Genomic DNA, 14,502 nt, shown 5'->3' on the forward strand with positions numbered 1-14,502 from the left:
TTCCAGGGGCCCAGGACTGGTCTGTCTTCTTTGCTCTAGCAAACCAGTCGTTCACTTTGTGTTTATTGAGTAAATGGATGACATAAAGTAAATGGATGATCATAGCTGGAGAGAGCAGCCATAGTTTGTTCTTGACCATCCATAAGGTTTTACCAGTGTTTCATAGATTTATGATAGGGGCCTCTTTCTTACTTGTTCCATCTTAACCTGAATATAATGTGATGTGTTTTGTATTTTTATTGTTACTGTTAGGTTATCATTTAGTAAGGATGAATAAGAGTTGACCATGTTATATTCCATGGGGCTGATTAGTAAGAAGTCTCTCGCGATAAGATTTTTATAAGGTCTTTTTCCACCAACTCTTCATGAAACAAAGGTATTTTATTTATAGTGTAAAGTAGGTGTTCGGCAGGGAGTGATCTTGGCTATAACAAGGTCCACAGCATGACCAAGACGACATGCTCTTCTCTAAAAACCACAGCAGTGATTTCATCTATTCAAAAGTCTCCTCTCGATTTTCAGCAGCTGCCATCCCCTGGTGCTTACTTCAAAATCCTGCGTGACAGAGGAAGAAAATTTGCAAAAAACAAAATAATGGTTAAAAAAATAATCATTCTCCTCTAAGGGCCAAAGGAAGCATCTATGACAATATTTGAAGAAGATCTTAGTAAACAATTATATTTCCATTTTCGTCATCCTATTGATTTTCTTTCTCAGGTTGACAATATGTCATTCATGAGTGAATTCTTGGTGGCAGTCAACTGAAATGTCATTTTAAATACAGGCAACATTTAGGTAATAAATATGGCCTGCTGTGCGTGCTCAGAATAATAACAACATAAAAAAATCTAACCACTTTATTAATTGCCATCAAGTATCAATTCCTTAATTTTCACATTCAAGGAAAATGATTTGCCAGTGTTAGTCTTTTAGTTCAATTATTTTTAGCTGAGGCAAAGACATCTCCAGCTCTATTAAAGGAAGAGGAATTCTTCTAATATTCTTTTATTTGGATTCCACAGATATAGTTAGAGGTTTCAAATAAAACATTTTATATAGCATAACAATTGTTGACATGAGATGCAGAGGGAAAGGTTCAGAATGAAATTAACATTTTCTGACACTTGTGAGCAAAAGGAGAAGTCTCATCTTGGGGGAGAATATGATATTGAATGCTCTTTCATGAGAATTCTGACATATGCTCTCACTTACTCTTCTAATCAAATTACAGTGTAGGTGTGATGTTGTGATTCATAGTAAGAAACAGATATTTGGTCTTTGTCCACTGGTCCTGGCACATAGCACCTAAAGTTCTTGCAATTTCTTACCACAGGGGCATCTTTTGTTATGTTTAGTTTTATTCGCAGTTCCTGAAATAGCTTCAGAATAATGAAGGTGAAATTCATGTGTTTTGTTACTCACATAACAAGCTCAAGCTCCATTCAACTACAGCTGAGTTTATGTTAATGAGGTGACTTGTGGAAACCTCCTAAGTTTGGGGGCTGGTTGCTAGAAGAACCAACCATGTGACTGGAGAGTTGAAACTTTCAGTCCCACCTCCCAGCCTCAGGGGAGGGGAGAGGGGCTAAAGACTGAGTTCAATCACCAATGGCCAAAGACTTAATCACTCATGCCTATGCAATGAAGCCTTCATAAAACATCAAAAGGATGGGGTTTGGAGAGCTTCTGGGTTGGTGAACACATGGAGATTTGGGGAGAGTGGCATGCCCGGAGAGAACGGAAGCTCCGCGCCCCTTCCCCATACCTTCCCCTATGTGTCTCTTCCATCTGGCTGTTCCTGAGTTATATGTTTTTATAATAAACCATTAATCTAGTAAGTAAACCATTTTCTTGAGTTCTGTGAGCTACTCTAGCAAATTACTTGAACCTGAGGAGGGGCTTGTGGGAATCTCCAATTGGTGGCCAGTTGGTCAGAAGCAAATCTGACAACCTGAACTTGCAATTTGTCATCTTAAGTGGGTGGGGGCAGTCTTGTGGGACTAAGCCTTTAACCTGTGGGATGTTAATCAACAAAAATTCAACTGAGTAAATTTAAAGATCTAATTGGTTTTATTCAACGACTCATGAATCAGTCAGCATCCCAGCATCCCATCTGGTAAGTAGAAAGTTGCTCTGAGGAGCTGTACAAAATGGAAGGCATTTATAGGCAGAAATCAGGCAGGACAAGAAAGTTATTAGCAAAAGAAAAGAAGAGATTATTTCAGGCAAGGTCACTTTTCTCTGGGGGAAGGGTGGCAGGAATCTTATCAGGCACATTACCTCACTAGGGCTGATTAGGAATTTCGGCACTGATCTGTTTAAGCTCAGATTCCTGGGAGGGGCTGAAACTGAAATTAAGTCTTGGTTTGCTGTCCTGGGGGCAAGTGACTCCACCTTGGGCCTGTTTCTTTTTAACCATCCCCCAATTTCGATCAAACTCTCAGCCTAACTGAGAGATGTGGTCAAAATTTAAGACACTAATGCCACTCTCAACTACTACTCTGTACTTCTCACAGCTTTGTTGATCTTCTGCATGGTATTCACAGGCCATGACTTTTTTCACAATTTTTAAGTTGGTCATTCTCTTCACTCTTTTTCTGACATTCCAGTCTTAGGGAGATCATTTGCCTGGTGGTCAGTGGCTGCAAATATGCATTTAAAGTTTTGAAAGAATACAATGCACCAGGGAGATTATAAGCAGGATAATTCCCAATGTTTGGAGTGTACTTCATAGCCATAGACCCCAAGACTCAGACTAATCAAAGAAAGACCCCATTGAAGGAGTCACTCTTTTAAGCCAAATGGCTTGCTCAGTGATCTTATGTACTGAGTTTCGACTTCCCCAGAAGTGTTTATCTAGCTACAGCAGGTGGTGTTGGCCACAGCACAGACACCTCCTTGCTCAGCTAAAAGGTAATCAAAGGCTATACTATTACCAATAACAACCTTAGCCAGAGAGTCTAAGGATCTTTGCTGGACAGCTAATGTCTTAGCAACAAAATGTGCAATGTCTCCAAGAGTTAGGAAGAGGTTTCTGGTCATATTCTTGTTTGTATTTACTCCTAACCAGAGAATGGATCTATTCATAGGAATTGCTGCATTTACACATTCAAGCCAGGGGTCAGTCAGGTTTATAGCACATGTGGGAAGAGAATTTCCTAGCTTGAAATAGTCAACTTAAATGTCTTGCAAAGATGAGTGTTGCTAGTGAGATCTCTTAGTGAGTGGGGACAAATCTGATCTAGACAATTATGGATTCAGCAACTTCCAAGGTTATCTCAGTTAGTATAGCCTGGGAGATACAGATGAGGATGTTATCTTTCCAGTCCAATGCTGGAGTAAAGGAAAGAAAAAGAAAGAGAAAATGTTTCATGTTTGGTTCAAGTATGAAGTCTTGATTCATCATCTTGACTGGAAGCAGTCTATCTCAATGTCAGCTACTTCTCTTCCTAGTCAATTTGATTTGGAGATCTCCAATGTTTATGTAGGACCAGATGTCAGATGGAGATTTCTTTAGCTTTGAGATGTATGCTCACAATTCAAGTCCCCAACGGCTAAAGTCATCAGTTTCTCCATTAGGGTTCTGTAAATTCTTACCCAGTTTAGTTTGATGATTTTAAAGTTATTATAAACCTGTACTCAGAGCTCTTTCCACGAGTCTCACTGAAGATGAAGCACTTTGCAAAAGCATCAGGTAAAACAATAACTGTAAATGACAAAAGACTTAAAAAATGGGATGGTTAAAGATCTGATTAGGGCTCACTGTAATGCAATTGACAAGGAAATTTGGTTATTTCCGTGACTCCCAATATCTAAGATAATAACTAGAATTACAAATGAAAGTTATATCAGGGTATATCAAATTTTTCAGAATTTCATACAATTTCTAGAACACTTATACTAGTAACATATATCCAACAAATATAATCAAATAAGTTGGGCATCATTTGTTTGACAATGCTTCCTATGTAATTTAACATATCAAATAAGCCCAATTAGTTTACTATCTCTTTGAGAAGTTTTGGGCCCTCTGAAAAATCCCAAAGTTAGCTTGAGGTCAAAAAGACTTCATTAAGAATTTAATTTTGGGAAGTTTGTTAAAAATATCAAAAAGTTTGCACATTTGGCCAAATAGGATCACTATGAAACAATAGTTAATTATGTATTTAACCAAACTGACGTAAGGACTTCAAAAGCAAATACATAAGATTACATAGTCGTTAGCAGAACTAAGCTCTTTTACTGTTAAGAAGGCTCAGTTTTAAGCAGTCAAAGACCTGATGAAAACAGTGTGAAGCACAGTTGGTAAGCTGCAAAATCTTTGCTTTCTAGGCAGAAAGTTTTTCACAACACCTTATCAGGAGCAGATTAATTGTCCAAAAAACACTTTATCTTTTTATCAGACAAGTTTATCAACCAAGTTTCAGTTTTACATAAGTACACCATTGATATTAAGTTCTATTTCAAAATCCTCATAATAACAATCCAATTTTTAGCTATCTTGACTACAAAAGGGAAGATTCTCTCTTTATTTCTCTCATTCTCTCTTTTTTCCATTCTGAAACAACCAGGAAAAGATTACTTTTTTTTCTTTAACAAAAACACATCTCCATACTTTATACCTTCTCTTAGCCAGAAACATATTTTTCTTCCCTTGCATACAGAGTTGTTTCCTTTATTTCAGTTGGCTTTAATTATATATATTAATTAGAATTCTTAACCTTAGAAACTTTAACTAAAACCTAAACAATTGCAAACTGTCTTTTACATCAGCATTTTATGACTTGGCAGGTTCATGACCACATTTTATAATTTCTAGAGACATACACTTACTCATAGTTCAATTTTTTTTTATGTGGCACAACACATGTTTACTAACAGACCTAAATTGTTCTTTAATTTCTCTGCAGTATGAAGTCAAAAGTAGATGAACCTATGTTTAGCAATTAACATTCAATATTTTTTCTTATTTGGAAATGATCTAGACATTCAACAAATTTCTCATCATTTAATTTAACTTAGCAAGACTTTAAAGTTTCAAGTTACCACAGATTTTCAAAAACTATTTTTAAGTACACATACCATAAAATATAATTATTGCTAAAGAATTTTCCTTTTATCTGATTTATTTATTTGTTCTTAACAACCATGTTTAGATTACCCACAACAACTTTGTGAAACAGACAAAGTCAGCTATCATCCCAGGCTATTTCTCTTGCTGACAAATTTTGCAACGGAAAACAAAGTTATTTGATCCTTAGTAGATTTATATAGAACAAAAGTTGTATATCTAATGGTGATAACTGAAAAGACATGTCTATTTTAATTAACCCAACAAACTCACACTAGCCTTTATTTGCCAAAGATTGTCTCAGATCATGTGAACTTGAAAACCATTTGGGTTATAGTTTCTGTTATATTTCTGACCCAATCCTTAATTTACATAAGTGCTTGCTTGTTTTAAGCCAATTAAATAGAGCTTTTTTTACAAATTAATTTTAGCAATATCATCTGGAGGTTAAAAAAAATCACACAGATGTATAGGCACATAGACAGACACAAACAGAGGCCTTATAGTTACTAATATTTGTGGAGAAGATACTTAAGACTTTTCCTTTTTCCAGTTTCCAAGTACTTCCCTTTTTTCCTTCTGATTAGAAACTTCTCACTAAAGTTTGCATTTCAAAGAATGGCACTTAGTTCCAAAAGAAGATGAGGGTAGAAAATCTACATTACAAAGGTACAGAGGAAAGCATTCAAGTTTCTCGAAGATGGAGTTTTGGGGGCATATTTGCTTATTACTAGAGATACAGGGTAATTTAGAATTTTTTTAAAATTTTTTTTTGCTGAGGAAGAATCACCCTGAGATAACATCCTCCACCAATCCTTCTCTTTTTGCTTGAGAAGATTTGTCCCAAGCTAACATCTGTTGCAAATCTTCCTCTATTTTGTATGTGGGCCACAGCCACAGCACGGCCGTCAACCAGCGGTCTAGGTCTCTGCTCAAGAACCGAACCTGGGCTGCCAAAGTGGAGTGCACCAAACTTAACCACCAGTCCACTGGACTGGCTCTGGGGTAATTTAAATTTTTAAATGCAAGATAATTCTATCTCTTTTGTTTTTTATTATTTTAAAGATTGGCACCTGAGCTAACAACTATTGCCAATCTATTTTTTTTTTTATTTCTGCTTTTTCTCCCCAAGTCCCCCAGTATATAGTTGTATATTTTAATTGCAGGTCCTTCTAGTTGTGACACGTGGGATGCAGCCTCAACGTGGCCTGATGAGTGGCGCCATGTCTGTGCCCAGGATCCGAACAAGTGATACCCTGGGCCACTGCAGCAAAGCATGCAATCCTAACCCCTCAGCTATGGTGCCAGCCCCTCTATGTCAAATGTCCCAAAATCTACAAGTATTTTGAGACAAATAGGGGATGTTTGGGGGATGGCAAAGGTAGGTGAGCTTTCGAATTATTTCGGGAGAGACATTTCTGGTTTTGCAGAGATTTACAAAACAAAGACAGTTGCTTTCAACTCCCCAAAGAACTAGGCTGCTGTCTAAATAATATCAAAAGGCTGTCACGCCCATTCACCAATGTTGGAATGTTTGTTTGTTTTCTCTCTGGGTAAAAAAGTTCTATTAGGCTTTGAATAATTTTAGTTTTCCCTGGTTGTTTAAGGGAATAATGTAGCAGTTTACAAGAAAAAAATCCTTCAGACTTTTGTCATCTCTGGGAGGGGCCCACATGGGGGCCCTCCTTTGAAGGTAGACATGAGGGCATTCAAGTTGATGTTGAAGAATTTGCACTCTTTTACAGTGCCCTAGTTGATTACAATTGAGACATTGATCCCTGGGCCAGTGTTTTGATGATGCACCTCTAGGGGGATGCAATGCAGAAGGCCTAGGTGTTTTTTAGATGCCTTCGGTGTCCGTAATTTTTCATTAATCTTTGCAATGAATGTCTCAATGAAGCTATTTCAGAATCTTGAAGACTTTTAGGAGCTTCTACATAATGATTAAATTAGATATCCCATTCTGTTTGTTTGATATGGGAACCCTTACTTTGAGGTCACTTCTTAAATAAATGATCTTATCTAATTGGAATGTTCCCCGTGATAGTCATTGTCATTTTAGGTTGTTTTTAGTAAGGTTCAGCTATTTGTGTAGAAATCTGTAGCTTCTAGGACCACAGTTCTTAGACATAAAATAAGGTGTGCTGGAAGGTGGCACACTCAACTCTTAGGATACAAAGGATTTCATTTCTTTTACCTACGCATCAGTTGCTCTCAGAACCAAGTTAATACCTAAGAGGGATGTGCCACAGGGTTAGGAACTGTGGGATGTTTTAGAGTATACTTCATTACACAGAAATTTTCTTGAGGTTGATGGGCAACCCAGTGTCAATCTGACCTGTTCCGTGAGCCACTTGTCCTATCAACAGAGTCTTCTTGAGGTGGTGAGCACTCTAACAGCCTTTAAATGCTCCACCCATGTCCCCAAGTTTTGTGGCTTTCTGGCTTCCGAGATCCCCATTAGCAATACCCTTTACTGGACCCAGACCTGTTTTTAAATTAGACCTAGTCAGATCCTGGTCCCAGTCTGTTTTTTAAGTCATACCCAGTCCGACTATGGCTGATAACCACAAATAATTCCCATGGAATTTTGGATTGAGGAAAAGGGTCAAACCAGAAGACCTCAATAAATTGGGACTGTGGACTGATTCCAAACAAATGGAAAGCTGCAGGCCAAACTGCCAGCAGTCCCCACTGTGGAATCTAGGAACAGAATCAAGGGCTGGAGTTTTCCACTCAAAAACCTGGGAATTGAGGTCTGAAAGGCTAGGGGCTTGGCTCAAGGCAGAACCATCTGCCAGCTCAAGCTGACTTGCTTTGTAAAGGAAAATGAATCAGATTGGGAGCTCAGTGAAAGAGAGAACGGAGCTCAGAACCAAGAGGAACTTACCCACAGCCCTCAAAAATGGCAAGAAAGACAATGAACTCAAAAAGAGGTTTGTGGGCACCACGCCTGTGTTTCTTGTCCCTGAATGCCACCAGAAGTTCACTTCAGATCACACTGCTGCCACCAAATCTGTTACTAAACAAAAATTCAACTGAGTACATTGAAAGATCTAATTGGCTTTATTCAATGATTCGTGAATCAGGCAGCATCCAATCTAGTAAGTAGAAAGGCACTCTGAGGAGCTGTACAAAATGGAAGGTATTCATAGGCAGAAACTGGGCAGGACAAGAAAGCTATTAGCAAAAGAAAAGCAAAGATTGTTTCAGGCAAGGTCAGTTTTCCTTGGGGGAAGGGCAGCAGGGGTGTTATCAGGCAGATCCCCTCACTGGTGTTGATCGGGAATTCTAGACTGATCTGTTTAAGGTCTTGAGAGGGGCTAAAACTGCAATTAAGTCTTGGCTTGCAATCCTGGGGCCAAGTGACTCCACCTTGGACTCCTTCCTTTTTTTTCCCCTTTTTAACAGGAGTCTGATGCTCTCTTCAAGTAGATAGTGTCAGAATTAGGTTAAACTGTAGTGCTGGTGTCACAAATTTCTGAGGAATTAACTTGAGAATGAAATTCGGATAATCAAGAAATCATTGAAGCATCAACACAAGTTCTGGTGATGAACATTCATTTAACTGTAGAGCTGAAATTAGGTAATAGTGAAAAAGATGATAGAATCGTATCTAAATACTACACGTTCTGATTCAATGCATGTATTGCAGCTAACAAAGATGGGTCAAAAAGGGGAGAGAACTTCTGGAAAGTAGAACAAGCTTACTGATTGCATCATAGGGATAAACTGGGAATAAAAGTATATCACATTCAATTAGATACTGAAAGAGAGAAACATAATAAAAAATAATGAGCTATTTAGACATGCTGCATTATAGATGAACAACAAAGTCATTTCCTGAATAACAGTTTCCGTGAGAATCTTACATTTAGGTTGATGATCCGTTTCAAGTTAATGTTTCCCTATAAATTAGGTTGAAATTTCTAGACTAATTATTCCACATGGCTGAAGCACGACTCTTCTTCATACTCTACTCAGTGCCCCACGAGACAAGATTTTCCAGTTTGTCTGATGGGGCAGGTACCGTTCTCAGCCTTTTAAAGTGTCATATGCTGCTCCCTCTAGTCCTTTAGGATGGCTCTTGCTCCTGCCTCCGGTGACTTCCTCGCAGGCATTCACTGATTCACACCCAGCTGAATATTCAAGGGGGAGCCTTGCAGACTCTGGAGTTCCCTCTGTGCAGCAATTCTTTTTCAAGGCTCCTTTCTGTGGACTCCAGCTGCCATGTTCTCCTTGGCCTCTCAGCTCCATCTGCTCCACTCAAGGAGTCCATCAGGATCTGCCTGGTTTCCTGCTCTCTGCACCTCACCCTAGAAATGCTCCCCAGACAAGAAGCTGGCAGTTGGAGGGCTCATCTATTTGCTTTCTCTCAGGGATTACTTAAGCGCCAGTTGTTCAGTCTTTGTCTATTTTTTGGTTGTTTCAAGTAGGAGGGAAAATCTCTTTCCTATAACTCCATTTTGACTACATGTAAAATTCATCTATATTGAAAACATTGATTAAATTAATAAATGTAAATTGGCTCGACTCACATAATAATAGCAAAAGATTATTGGATGGACTAGCAGAGCGAAATCCAACTCTCTGCTGTTTATAAGACATAGCTAGAATGAAGAGATTCAGAAAGTTCAAAATAAAAGTTGTAGACAAAGATATGCCAGGTAAATATAAATAGTAAGAAAGCAAGATTTATGGTCTTGATAGTGAGAACAGACATGTCAGGGCTCTGCTCACATCTCTTATTCTTTCTACTTCACTGCACACCAGCCCAAATTCCAACTTTCAGTGACTCTTTTCTTTGGATGACAGCTTTCTCTCGCTTCTAGAGCCTTTGCTACCCATGTGGCAGGCCAGAAGTGCTGAAGGATTAACATCCTCTGGGAGCAGTCTTCAACCAATCAATGATGGGAGTTGGTACATAAAAGCCCCAGCACCCTCTACCCTTGGATGGGGTCAATCTGAGGCATGTGCATTGCACTGACAAATGGGGTTGTGGAGTGGAATCAAACTCCAGTGGTCCATAGTAGTAAACAGCTTTATAATGCACCATTTATTGGCTGCCCACCCTTTCCTGACTCCCTCGCCCACCCTACCAGTGTTTTCTTCACTTCCCAAATAACTTGCATTGGAATCCTTATCTCTGTGTCTACTTCAAGGGAACCTAACTGAATAAGATGTCAGAAAAGGCGGAATTCAGGTCCTCTAAAACAACTCAAAACACAACAAATACAAACATCAGTAATGCTAAAGATTAAAATCTGAAGGGAAGGTATAAGCGTTATGAATGTCTATGTATTCACTATCAGAGCAATAACTTTTATGAAGCAGAAACTAGAGGAGATGCAAGGTGAAACAGACCAAAACACATTCATAATTGGAAACTTCCCATCTAAGACGGATGAAGTAGACAATACAATTAATAAGGATATAAAATACTGAGCAACAAAATTAGTAGGTTAAGTTTTATAGATACACATGAACTCTAAAACCAGGCCATCGAGAATATGCTTTCTTTTCACATGGAAAGAGAATTTAAAAATTGACCACATTTTAGGACACTCAAAAATACCATAAGTAGTGCCAAAAAATAAAATAATATTAACAGGATTTATGACCATAATAAAATAACATGAAAATTAACAACAAATTTTTAAACGTTCTCCAACAATTTAGAAACAAGCTCAAAGCAGTAAGCCTGGGCAATTTCAGGGCTCATCTTGTTTTCTTTCTATTAGAGATCATTTCATTAAGCAATTATTAGGTATTAACTCTTGGCTCAAAGGAGAAGTGCAAAACTAAATTTCAGAACTTCTGGAAAATAGCAGTAATGGAAACACAATACAGTAGTCTAAAATTTATACCAGTAAATACTTATTACAATAAGAACAAATAAGCATGAATAATGTGCTAAGTCAAAAAGCTAGAAAAGGACCAAGAAATCACTAACAGTAAAAGCAGAAATTAAATATTTAGGAAAAAAATCCATGACAGAATTTAGTAAGAAAATGTAAAACTTGCTCTTTGAAAACGGTGACAAAATTGACAGGTCATTAGTCAGCTTAATAAAATAAATGAAGGAGAGAAGCGTATATACATAAAATAAAAGACGACAGCAGGAAGATAATAATCAAGAGAGAAAATTTTAAAAAGTCATACACTTAGTAGAATGTTCTGCAAATAAATTTCACAACTTAAATGAAACAGGTAACTTTAGGAAATACAATTTGCCAAAGCTGACTCGTATAGAGATAGAAAATATAATCAGACCAACTCCAATAGAAGAAATAGAGAAAGCAGTAAAAACGCTTCTTTTCAAATACGTACTATGATCAGATGGCTTAGGAAAATTCTACAAAATCATTAAAAATAAGATAATTGCAGTGCTACCTAAAAAATTCCAGAGCTTTAAAAAGGAAGGACACGAAGCAGGTATGATATGGATATCGAACTTGACAAATATAACGTGAAAAATTAACTGTAGACCAATCTTACATGTGAATATCAATGTGAAAATATTGAATAAAATAATGGTAAATAGCATCCAATATCTCATTTAAATATGAAGTCATTGTGATGAAATAGTACTTATTCCAGAAATGCAAAGGTGATTGAATATTAGGGAATCTATTAATAGAATTCAGAATATTAATAGATCTAAGGAGAAAAATCCATTATTATCTCGATAGATGCCAAAATAGTGTTTAACAAAATTTAACACCCATTTATGATAATAAAAAAGAATGAATAAATCCCTTCCTAAATGAAATTTATATAGCTCATATCAAAAGCTAGCTTATTTCTGGGAAAACTCTAGAAGTATTTCCACCAAAAAAATGAAAAAGCAAAGATGCCTACTATTTTCATTACTGCAGTCATGCGTCACTTAACGATGGGAAACATTCTGAAAAATGTGTCCTCAGGTGATTTTGTCATTGCATGAATACCATAGAGTGTGCTTACAGAAACCTAGATGGTACAGCCTGCTACACACCTGGCCTCTATGGTACTAATCTTTTTTTTGAGGAGGAGGATTAGCCCTGAGCTAACATCCGCTGCCAATCCTCTTTTTGCTGAGGAAGATTGGCCCTGAGCTAACATCTGTGCCCATCTTCCTCTATTTTATATGTGGGATGCCTGTCACAGCATGGCTTGATAAGCAGTGCTAGGTTCACATCCAGGATCTGAACCAGTGAACCCCAGGCAGCCAAAGCGGAGCGCATGAACTTAACTGCTATGACACAGGCCTGACCCCTATATGGTACTAATCTTATGGGACCACTGTTGTACATGCAGTCCGTTGTTGACCAAAAGGTCGTTATGTGGCACATGACTGTATCTGACATTGTATTGGAAGCATTAAAGCGATGTAATTGGAAGCGTAAGCATTGGAAAGGGAGAGATGAGAGTATCTCTATTAACAAGTGACATCACTGTATATCTGCAAAACCAAAAGAACTGTTGCAAAATACTACAACAAACAATAGAATGATTTATAAGATAGCATCAATAATCTTCATATACACATTCTCTTAGCAGATAAGATGAAATAATAAATATATGTAATTACAACAGCGAAAATTTAGTAAAATATCTAAGAATAAAACTGGCAAAAAATGTGCAAAACCTATATGAGGAAAACTAATAAAAGAAAAACAGACTGGGACAAATAGATATTTGTGTGCATATATATATATCTCTTCTTGTATGTATATCATATCTAGTTTCTCACATTTAGTTTATAATTTCATTGATAGCTCAATAAAAATGCTATTTTTTTCTGAAATTAATCAAGTTGATATTAGAATTGATTTGGAAGAACAAGTGATCAAGACTAGCCAGTAAATTCCGAAAATGAAGGGCAGTTTTGAAGGGCTAGCCCCTCCAGATATTAAAATACAATAATAATTAGTAAGCTTCTATGACTAAAATTGTGTTATTTACGCATGGATAGACAATAAAACACAAGACGAAATCCAGAAATAAACACAATTGCATGTGGATATTTAGAGACTTGGCAGTAGAACAGGAGAAAAATGAACAGAATGAAGTCATTCTCGGTTTTATGAAAAAAAAATAGGGCATTTTCATGATGGATTGTCTGTGGGGATGAGGGAGAGAGTGGCTCTTGGGCTCACGTGATGGGTGGTGTGTGGGAGAAGGTAACACAGGTAGTTGTACTACCTACTGCCCATCCTTCATTATCTTTGGAAAATTAGGAATGCGGAAAAAGCTCTCATCATAGTTGCAATAAAAAAACCTGCAATAAATAGAAAGCATAACGTAACTGACATCGTGCTAATTGTGTTCATTTCACATGAATGTTGGGAAATCTTGTGGGTCCTCAGTTTCACATATTTTCCTTACCACACCTGTGGTTACTGATGCTTGATTTCTCTGTTGGTCATGTATGGGATATCTTTTTGAGTTTGCGCCAATTTTCAGTCTCTGACACTTTCCAGAACTCTGCATGAGCTCAATCTTGTGGGTGTCCAGGAAAACTCTCTTAGCTTCCCCCAGGCACATGGCCAATTCTTGTCTTTCCTTGAGCTGGTGCTCACTTCCTAAGGGGTTTTAATTCCTCCACTCTTGCTCCTCTCCAAACCATCAACCATTCTGTTGCCAGTCATGTTTGTCAAGTAGTCTTGTTACTCAAAGACCCTTTAGCGATGTCACGTGGACTTCAGGATAAAGTACACGCTTGTGGCTTAGAAAGCTCCAAAGCACGCAGTTGTTTTCCTCTGAAGCCCCGTTTCCTGAAAATGTCCACCTTTCTCTCTTTCATTCTGGCTTTACTGCACACTTTCTCTCTGTCTAGAATCACTAGCAACCTCTTTCTCATTCTTTGGTTGTCAACTCAGATGTCACCTCTACCAGGAAGCTTTCTTGGCATCCCTAGCTGGGGTTTGGAATCTCTATTCTAGGTGTGCATAGCACTCTTTGCATGTATCATAATATAGCCCTCCACTTGTCTTCCCCTCTCCGCAAGGCTGAGCTCCTTATGAGAAACTGTGGCTCTGACATTGCTGGTTCTCCAGCACGTAGCCCAGTGCCTGGCACATGAGGGCCTTCAGTTGTTGTTGAACTTCAGGAGCGAGAAGGGTACAGTCCTATGCATGCCTATTTGTGTCTGGTTTTGCTCAAGATCGGTTCTCTCCTCCCTTCATTCTCCAAACCTCCTAAGAGTTCCAAAGCCGATTTATTTGTAACAGGGCCATGCAATTACTAATTGGAAATTGTTGGTGCCTAATTCGTATGGCTGGCGCCTTCCAGCCTGTCCCGTTCAGGTTCCTGGAAATTCCACATTACTAGTGAATCACTACTCTTAGTAATAAATCTGTAATTCATCAATATTGTCTAATTTCTTAAACATTTTTTTAACAACTCCTTGGAGTTGGCTCATTTCAGGCCCTTAAGAGAGAGGAATA

This window comes from Equus caballus, chromosome 4 (assembly GCF_041296265.1).
Source record: "Equus caballus isolate H_3958 breed thoroughbred chromosome 4, TB-T2T, whole genome shotgun sequence".
Classification (NCBI taxonomy): Eukaryota; Metazoa; Chordata; class Mammalia; order Perissodactyla; family Equidae; genus Equus; species Equus caballus.